Below are 10,236 nucleotides of genomic sequence, written 5' to 3'. Positions count from 1 at the left end.
ACTGCCAGGGTTCAGCATCAGCTCCATTATGGGTACTGCTCTCCTAAGTGCTCATCAAGACGAGTCAGGTGACTAAAACAGCGTGTGCCTATGTTGCACCAAACCTTAGATCCACTAGGTAGTTCCAGGGTTCAGCATCAGCTCTATCATGGGTACTGCTCTCCTAAGTGCTCATCAAGACGAATCGGATGACTAAAACAGCGTGTGCCTATGTTGCACCAAACCTTAGTTCCGCGAGGTACTGCCAGGGTTCAGCATCAGCTCCATTATGGGTACTGCTCTCCTAAGTGCTCATCAAGACGAGTCGGGTGACTAAAACAGCGTGTGCCTATGTTGCACCAAACCTTAGATCCACTAGGTACTGCCAGGGTTCAGCATCAGCTCTATCATGGGTACTGCTCTCCTAAGTGCTCATCAAGACGAGTCGGGTGACTAAAACAGCGTGTGCCTATGTTGCACCAAACCTTAGATCCACTAGGTACTGCCAGGGTTCAGCATCAGCTCTATCATGGGTACTGCTCTCCTAAGTGCTCATCAAGACGAGTCGGGTGACTAAAACAGCGTGTGCCTATGTTGCACCAAACCTTAGATCCACTAGGTACTGCCAGGGTTCAGCATCAGCTCTATCATGGGTACCGCTCTCCTAAGTGCTCATCAAGACGAGTCGGGTGACTAAAACAGCGTGTGCCTATATTGCACCAAACCTTAGATCCACTAGGTACTGCCAGGGTTCAGCATCAGCTCTATCATGGGTACCGCTCTCCTAAGTGCTTATCAAGACGAGTCGGGTGACTAAAACAGCGTGTCCCTATGATGCACCAAACCTTAGATCCACTAGGTACTGCCAGGGTTCAGCATCAGCTCTATCATGGGTACTGCTCTCCTAAGTGCTCATCAAGACGAGTCGGATGACTAAAACAGCGTGTGCCTACGTTGCACCAAACCTTAGTTCCGCTAGGTACTGCCAGGGTTCAGCATCAGCTCCATTATGGGTACTGCTCTCATAAGTGCTCATCAAGACGAGTCGGATGACTAAAACAGCGTGTGCCTATGTTGCACCAAACCTTAGATCCATTAGGTACTGCCAGGGTTCAGCATCAGCTCTATCATGGGTATGGCTCTCCGAAGTGCTCATCAAGACGAGTCGGATGACTAAAACAGCCTGTGCCTATGTTGCACCAAACCTTAGATCCATTAGGTACTGCCAGGGTTCAGCATCAGCTCTATCATGGGTATGGCTCTCCGAAGTGCTCATCAAGACGAGTCGGATGACTAAAACAGCCTGTGCCTATGTTGCACCAAACCTTAGATCCATTAGGTACTGCCAGGGTTCAGCATCAGCTCTATCATGGGTACGGCTCTCCGAAGTGCTCATCAAGACGATTTAAATGACCAAAACCGCGTATGTCTGTGTTGCACCAAACCAGAATTCTACTAGGTAGTAGGTAGGTACTGCTACTACTGCCAGGGTTCAGTCAGGGTCATTTTACTCTCTCATTTTAAAATATCACGAATGTAATTTTATTAGACGTTAATCCAAATTGAGAGTAATTCGGATTAATTATTTGACTTTCATGCCCATTGAAGTTAATCCGAATTAAAGTTAATCCGAATTAACTTCAATGGCCATTAACGTCTCAAAAATTTAATCCGAATTAACTTTAATCCGAATTAACTTTAATGCAATTGGTTAATGGCGGAACTAATGGTTAATAAAATTGATCAATGGTTAATTAAAATTAACAATTACGGCCAACACTGTAAGTAGGTACATATGTATAATAACTAGAGACTGATGACCCCACAGTCAAACTCTTTATTGAGTTTTGCGGGGTTAGTCGGTAGTAGGTAGCTTTTGATCATACAGAAACAAGTAAGCTTTGAGTGCTCACACAAAACATCAGTTTTATTACTTTTAATAATAGACCAAATAATATGTATGGCTTTTTTACCTGATTTGGGCTCTATACTTGGTTCGCTATACCTAGCTAAGCCGAGTAGTCTGAGTGAAGTTGTATGACGTGTGTTGTAAACGTATAATTAATAAGTCTAATATTCATTAAAAACTTAATACGTACCTAAGAAACCTACGTATTTAGTTTAAATCTTATTACAAATAAGTTTTTTGCGAAGCTGCTAAAAACTTATTATAAATAAGTTTTCATCTATTTATGGAGTAAGAAGGTACTCTATTTAAGCTTACTTAAGTCTCTATTCTTTTGATTAACGAAAATTATGTGTATTTTTCAACCAATTTCACCCAACATAATTAGGTACGATAACAGACCTATAGATAGGTACAACCAGACTTTAATAAATGATCCATAAAAAATGATTACGTTGATTTGTTTTTTTCGTTTTTAATGGAAGTTGAGCGAGTGAGACCAATCTTCAATATGCTCACTCACCTACTGTCATATATAAATATTAATTACGTATACTGTCCATACAGTATTATTGCCTTCCAAATGTAAGTATATTTTACCGGACATACCTATAAGAAGTATACTTATTTTTGGAATATTTACTTTAAAATACTACACGAAATCTGCCTGCTAATAAAGTTAAAATCACTCAAAACGGCTGAACAGAACTACAGATAGCTTAGTGATCTGTAATTAATGAAGGAAAATCACTTAACTTGAATAAAAGTGTGTTTATAGTGTGTTTATTCAGTAAATGACATATTTGGAGTGTTAAGAACAGTCAAAGTTTTTACATACCGTTGCTATAAACACCTAAGCCAATAAGGTAATATATCATATTGTACATGTAGTTTACAAAGGTTACACTAATAACATGCTTCTGGACGGTTCCCTAGAATCTTGTATAGAAACTAGCACTTTTGCCCCCTCCCACCGTTGTCGCACCATTCGGACGGCGGGCGCAGCCGCTGAGGTGGCGGCTCTACAAAAGCGGACAAATTACCTGATCGTCCCAGTAGCCGTAGACGTCCAGTTGTTGATGCGCAGAGGCAAAAACATTCCTTAGGGAAGTAGGGCGCCGCTTGCAAGAAAGGGGCCCGTGCTCCGGGTCTTTCCTGGTGCAAAGGCTGTCCATCGCAACTGAACGCGGTAACGCAGCGAGTGTGATTGGCACCTTTGCGCCCGGGTTACGCGGGAAGGCCTCTTTCAGTAGTTTTTATATTGCGTGTTTAATTTTAGATTTATTTAGGTTTCTTAGATTTAATAAAGTTTTATTCATAGATTTATTTAGTTCATAAGTTATTCTTTTTATGATATTGTTATTCTTTATATTAATAAATGTTACCTTTCAAACTAGAAGAGAAATCTATAATTCTTTAGATGTTTCCAGTATACTGGAAGTCTCCGGTTCACACGCGGTCGCCACTAAATAACCTCCTTTTTTATTTTTTTGACGCAGGGGTAAATACATTTACGTATTTCACCCCCGGGCTGCGAAAGCCCGTTGGGGATGGGGTAGTATGTGGGACTCGCTCCTCCCGTAACTGCCTTTGATAACCAGAGGCAGGGGAGGAGAATACCCACTAACTTCCCCTGCGGCGTTACCCTCTCTGCCGTTTTGGAGGAGCATCATGAAATCACTAATATTCTACCACGATGCTCCCCCGGCTCAATAACCTCCCTGCCCTGAGCATTACCTACGAAGCTTAACTAAGAGAAGTTGGATTAATTGTTTCCTAAACAAGTTCCGTATTTACTAATTCTACCAAAATACGTCCACACAAAATGCCCTCAACGCGTTTTCTGTCAGCTTGCGTGTGAGCACATGCGGGCACAAACAACGACACAAAATCAAAACGTCATATTCACCAATACACTTCAAACTATTTCGGTCATTTTGTTATTAAAAACTACAGTTTATCAGCCATCGGATTGGTAAAAAGTCTGTTAACGTAAATTGCTAAAACATTTGATTCGTTAACGATTCTGGAGAGTACTTTAAAATGCGGGTCGGGATTTTTTGTTTCGATTAATAATTTTAATTGATGGCGGTAGGTGTGAAGCGTTGGAACATCTGTTTTAGGCCCAATAACAGTTACTGCTTAGAAAATAAAAATAAACTGTGATCTATACTAATTTAGTTGTGGCCGCATTTACACTTGGCAAAGTTATGATTTCTATTATGTAAATCACAACATGTCTAAGCTAAGTTTGGGGATAGATCAGAGACATTTATTTGTGTTTGCTCCACTCTCGTCTTTAAACGTTGCCAGCACTCCTAAGAACTCTTAATACTCTTAAGAATCAGAACATGTTTACATTGGGTCACTTTTGAACAACTCAACTGATGGCTGACCCGTCTGACCGAGCGCCGCAATTATTTAGACACCTTTTGTAGAATACCTACACCAAGAGCTGTCTATTTGTGACGTTTTCAACCAAAAGGTACCACATTGTCGCTTGTCGATAAGGTTGATTTCAAACTAAAGCTATATGGGAATAGCGCCTTATTGACAACCGACAATAAGTACCCTTTTGATTGAGAATGGCACATTTTCTATGACAAAATACTGTGAGATGATACTCATTTTTATTTAAAACTAACTGACAATATTACTTAATGAATGACATCAGCGACTCAAAACATCACTCTCTGATTACTTCATCAAGCGCCCTTAATAAGCAATCTGATGAATCGAAATAATTATACTTATTATAAGTGTTAATAATGACATGCGGGCTCCCGTGTTCAATTAGCAACTATCATTTTACACCTATTCAAAACCATTAAGGAGAACTTTAAATGTGTACAGATAAGGGTGGTTTTCCAATGAGAAGTGGAGTTATGCCGCGTACTGTGGGCGGCAACAGTAAAGTTGTTTAAGCAATATGTTTGCGTTTTATCAACGTGCATTCACCCTTTTGTCTTTCTAAATGAATGGATTAATTCGGATGACAGTGATGCTAGCGATAAAAGAGTTTAGAATCAAATAAATAAACTACTCGTCTCTAAAAACACATTGTTTTAGTTTGTGGCGTCGGAACGGAATCACAATTTACACATTTATTTATTTATCGTATGGAATTTACAGTTACTGGATTTAATTTGAATTCTAATCTAAAGATACCCTTTATGTTGAGTGAGCATTTTCTGTTTTCTTTAAACAGGCGTGGCTATTAAGTACTCTATAGTTTTTTCAGAGTTCAACATAAGTATACAAAAAATTATTCATTTTCCTAGATTGAGAAATAAAGTAACCCTCAGTGCATGGCAAAAATTTGATCTGTTATTTAAACAGGTAATGCTTTGAAAAATGGACCTTATTTATCTTTAGCATCTTACAACTCGTAGCTTTTTAATATTTAGTTGGCTGAGTTGTGGTAAAAACATTTTAAATCTAAGTACAGAAAATATACAAGAAATCTCCACAATCCCTTTAAACTCCAATCTTCGTAATTCAAACCACAATATCCGTCCTCCGGTCAAAACAGTCAAAGGGGGCCGCCGAGAAAGTTGACTCAACTCCGCTCCAGATCAACTAATTACTTGTTATTCTTGCTGATTAAAGCTCAGCTTGGGTCTAATGAGTGACTCACACGACTATCGGTCGGTGACATTTACAGGATACTACTGGTATGCGATCGCTGCACGAGTTGTACAGGACAATTCTAAACGTGCACTTACAGCAAACCTATATTAGAATGATATTGGAATCATATTAGATAGCTGTCATCCGCGCGGGAGTCTCGCTCGCACTAATAACTTGAGCGGATAAGTCTGAGCGAAATGAGCGCGCGAATAATAGCTAACTGATATAATTCCAATATCATTCTAATATCGGTTTGATGTCAGGACACGTTCGATGTTGGTTGAACGATTTAGAAGAATAGCCTCTTTTTTAAAGGTAGGAGTTCAAATTTGTAGTTTGGGAAATAGTGTTTGTAACTGTGGAATTGGATTGTCCAAAGCCCTAATGTACGAGACAGGTGTGCCTAATTTTGATCATATAATTTGTTGTTTATTGGCGAGCAAAAAACATAAAAACGTACCAGCAAAAAATTCAAAGGTTGTCCAAAAAAAACTCCAGTCCAAACCCTCTTGCAAAAGGTCTCCTCCTGAAGAGAAACATAGACCTAAGGCAACCTAAAAGTATAATAAAAGATCCATTTCCCTTTTAAACATTGATGTTACCTACTACTATTTTATGTTACATAACTGCCCTAAATTTTTGACATCATTTGACAATCACGGATGAGTCATATCATTAACCCTTTTAATTAACTTAATACCCCAATGAAGTACGGAACATTAAAACCGAAGTCGTCAACTATAAACAGCCGTAATCTGGCGTAGAAGTTCTCACAGAGACCCAGTCATCTTTCTCAATCAACAAACCATCAGGGGTTTACGATTTTTATTGTTTTCGATCCAATTGCGACAACACCACAAAGTTACTTTTTGCCGTCGACCGAATTTCAATCCTGATAAGTTTTCTTTAAATCCCCGTTGTTGGACCGACGATGTCAACTGAGTTATATAAGTTGGTTGTCTGATACGGGCGTTGACGGCCGTTTTTTTTTAATTTCCAGCCTAAAAACGATTGGATAATTAATTTTACGTCCTCTTTATTAAACTTAACTTCTTAAATCCACGGGAAACGACGTTTGTGCGAGTTTAACTCGGTTTTATTTTTAGTGGCGTTTTTTTATTGCGGATTGATTGAGCTTTGTGGCCGTGGAAGTGTTGCTCGTAAAATATTAGTTTGTTCAATCGATTAAAAGTGCATGAGTTGTTTGTGGGCACTTTTTGTGTATTATTTACTGTGTTTTTTTGACTAAAGACGAACGAGAAGTTGAACAATCTATCGGTGCAGATAACGAATTGAAATTAACCTACGTAGAATGAAATAAGGATGTTCTCCACATCTTGTTAATGAGATAAATTTAAAGCCATCACCGTAAATGTTTTTTTTTCATACCACGACGGTGGCAAACAAGCATACGGCCCGCCTGATGGTAAGCAGTCACCGTAGCCTATGGACGCCTGCAACACCAGAGATATTACATATGGTCAGTCAAGAAATGCCATGGGAAAACTGAAAGTTCCAGTTCTATTTGTTTTTAGTTACTATTTCTAATACTTTAGAATATAATAATATTTCTAATATGTTGTAAACCATCAAAATACTCTAATTATTCTTTCTTATGCACTTGCATACTTGTTTATGTCTTTTGTAGACCAAAACATGCCACTTTAGTACTGGGTTAATAAAGTCCATAAAAACTTATAAATAGCAGGCTAGGGGTTAAAACAATTGGCCGGATAAAAACTAAAGTTCACCGAAATCAAAACTCCTTAACCCAATATTTTCATAATTACTAGTGATTTTAAAACGTTGCACCGACTGCGCCCAAAAAAGGGTAATTATGAGCTCACGTCACTCGACAACGAGTCATTCATTAGCAATCTCTAATGGGAATTCGAACGAATAACATTGTTTAAAAAGTGGTAGAATGTGACAGTGACAGGCCCTGGGGAGCTGAGGATATTGCTTTGACAACGTTGCGTTTGTTTTGTACTGCGTAATAGTTAAAAAACTAGGTGTGCTAGTGTTCACTTTATATTAATTGAATTGTCAACTAATTATGTTTAATAGCAAAATTAAATTGTTTTGTTGGGACTGAACCACTTTCAAAATAGTATACCTTCAGATCCACAGTGCAGACTTCGTCATCTTAAAGAAAGGTCATCCACAATAGGTTTTGTCGAAATAAAACGTCCATTTACACATATGTCACCTGCAACACGTATCTTCAGTGAAAAATTAAAAAATAAGTGATTGCAAAAAACATAAAGGAATAACAATAAAACACATACTAAACCTATATGAGTGAAACCGCAAAGTTAGCTCAGTTAACACACAAATAAAATAAAAGCTAAGCCACATTGATGTATTTATTTACATACAAGATATATACAGTAGTACTACGTAAACGAAATTAAAAACTAGCTTAAATCTAAAATAGGCCCTCGCTGTATCGCAATGCTGATACGTTGTGCGAGGAAGCCGCCAGCTCCTCAGTCACCGGTTACGTCAACCAGACGCTTCGCGATTTAAGCTAGGTTAAGTCTAGTTACCTCTTCGTATAAAAATAACGACTTCGTTCTGTTGTCTAGTTTTTATCATTAAAACAAACCTAAACTTTATGATATTTTCAAATTGTAATAGATGTCATATATTAAAGAAAAAGTGACGAAGCCCTCCAGTGGTGAAGTTTTAAAGCCGCACAGAATAATCATTAATTTATAATAATTACATTACTTATGCAATCACGACACGCCACTTAAGCCCTAATCTGACTGATGTCACGTCAACTGTCATTTTCCCTGTTCGCGTGCCGTGGACTAAACAAAATTAAACATAATTATAGTTATCATAATTAAAATATTGATGAGAAATTTTAATGTTTCCTTATTTTGCAACTGCAAATTTTAACTAAACATCTGAAACTGCGTTGTTAATAAGATAATAAACAAATAAAAAAATCGGCCAAGTGCGAGTCGGACTCGCGTTCCAAGGGTTCCGTACATTACACAATTTAAACAATGTCGGATCGGGTCGGATCAAAAACTAAGTAATTAAGTCCGACTCACGCTTGACTGCACATTTCTAATAGGTTTTCCTGTGATCTATAGTTAAAGAACTATTTTGTGTAATTTTTTCAAAATTTTAGACCCGGTAATTTCGGAGATAAAGGGGGGAATGGTCATTTTTTGCCTATTTTCTTGAATTTTCAGATTCTCACAATGAGCTCTTTCATTTGATATGTAACACAATATAGTTAGAAAAACTTCATTTTTTAATTTTGTCATTTACCAAAAGTGGACCCAATGTTTAAAATTCATTTGTTTACGTTACATGTCCATCTTTGGGTCACAAACTTACATATGTATACCAAATTTCAACTTAATTGGTCCAGTAGTTTCGGAGAAAATAGGCTGTGACAGACGGACAGACAGACAGACAGACGCACGAGTGATCCTATAAGGGTTCCGTTTTTTCCTTTTGAGGTACGGAACCCTAAAAATACGATTGGTTAGAGTCGGACCTAGATAACTGGATGCCATTAGCAATGACAAAGTTTGTCATCATTAATGTCAAATTTCTATTAAAATAAATATGTCGTTTATAATGATACTCCTTCACTTTCTTTTATTCAAGTCGGTGCAAAGTTATAGTTGGTTAAACCAAATTGTCAATAAATAAGAACAAAAAACACTATACTCATTGTTTTCTTTTGGGTGCTAGTACTAGTGTAAGACAAATATAATATGATTCTCTCTGTCTTTGTTTGAAATGAGACAGTCCTTTAACAAACTATAGCTCAGACGGACTCTACTCCAATACTCTACCCAATAAACATCTTTAGCGTTATTTGACTGGCGGTAAGAGTTGTTAAATAGTTATAAATAATAAAACAAATAAAAAAGCCGCTTTATTTCCTTAGTTTTACACATACATATATCATAGTTTGGTTTACAATATTATAATTTGAATTGAAATATCGATGAAAGTACATAACTCTAGTTTGATCATTTGTATACAATTCATGTCCATGTAACACAAAAAAATATAATAATATTATAGCATGTCACAATAAAAAAGAAGTAATTAAAATTTGAAAATGTAATTATTATTATTTAAAGTTATGAATTATTAGTATTTAATAATTTAATTAATTCTAGTTTAAATAAGGGCCTTTCAAATGTTTCCATGCTTCTCGGTCGTTTCCCTTTTTCGTCCAGTCTTTACCTGCAATCTGCAATGCAACTTTGTAAAATAAATCTCGTCGCTCCAACATTGTTTTGGTCTCCCTTGAACTCTGTTACTGATGGGTCCTGCCCAGGTTGTTATTTTCGTAGTCCATGTTATATTGCTAAATACTTAGTTATTCTCCGAGCGAGCTCCAGGTCCAAGACTGGCGAGAAACGGCACAGGACCGGGATCAGTGGCGAACTGTCGTGTTGGAGGCCAAGACACACTTTGGGTCGCTGCGCCAGAGGAGTAAGTAAGTACTTAGTTATTACTGCAAAAAGAAAGCGAAGTTTGCTTTTGCTGCGAGTGCTGATTTTGTGGTCGAATTTCTACGTGAATGTTCCAGTATCTTTTTCTTGCTCAAGACAAGGGAAGAAAATACAATGTGAAAGAAATATCCTTTTCCTCGCGACGGTGCTAGTCAAATAGCGCTTACCAGTTAAAGCGTGTACCTATCTATCAAAAGATGGGAAAAAGACCTAATAGAAACAATA

The sequence above is a fragment of the Cydia strobilella genome, chromosome 4 (genome assembly GCF_947568885.1).
Source record: "Cydia strobilella chromosome 4, ilCydStro3.1, whole genome shotgun sequence".
NCBI lineage: Eukaryota > Metazoa > Arthropoda > Insecta > Lepidoptera > Tortricidae > Cydia > Cydia strobilella.
This window is presented reverse-complemented; position numbering follows the sequence as displayed.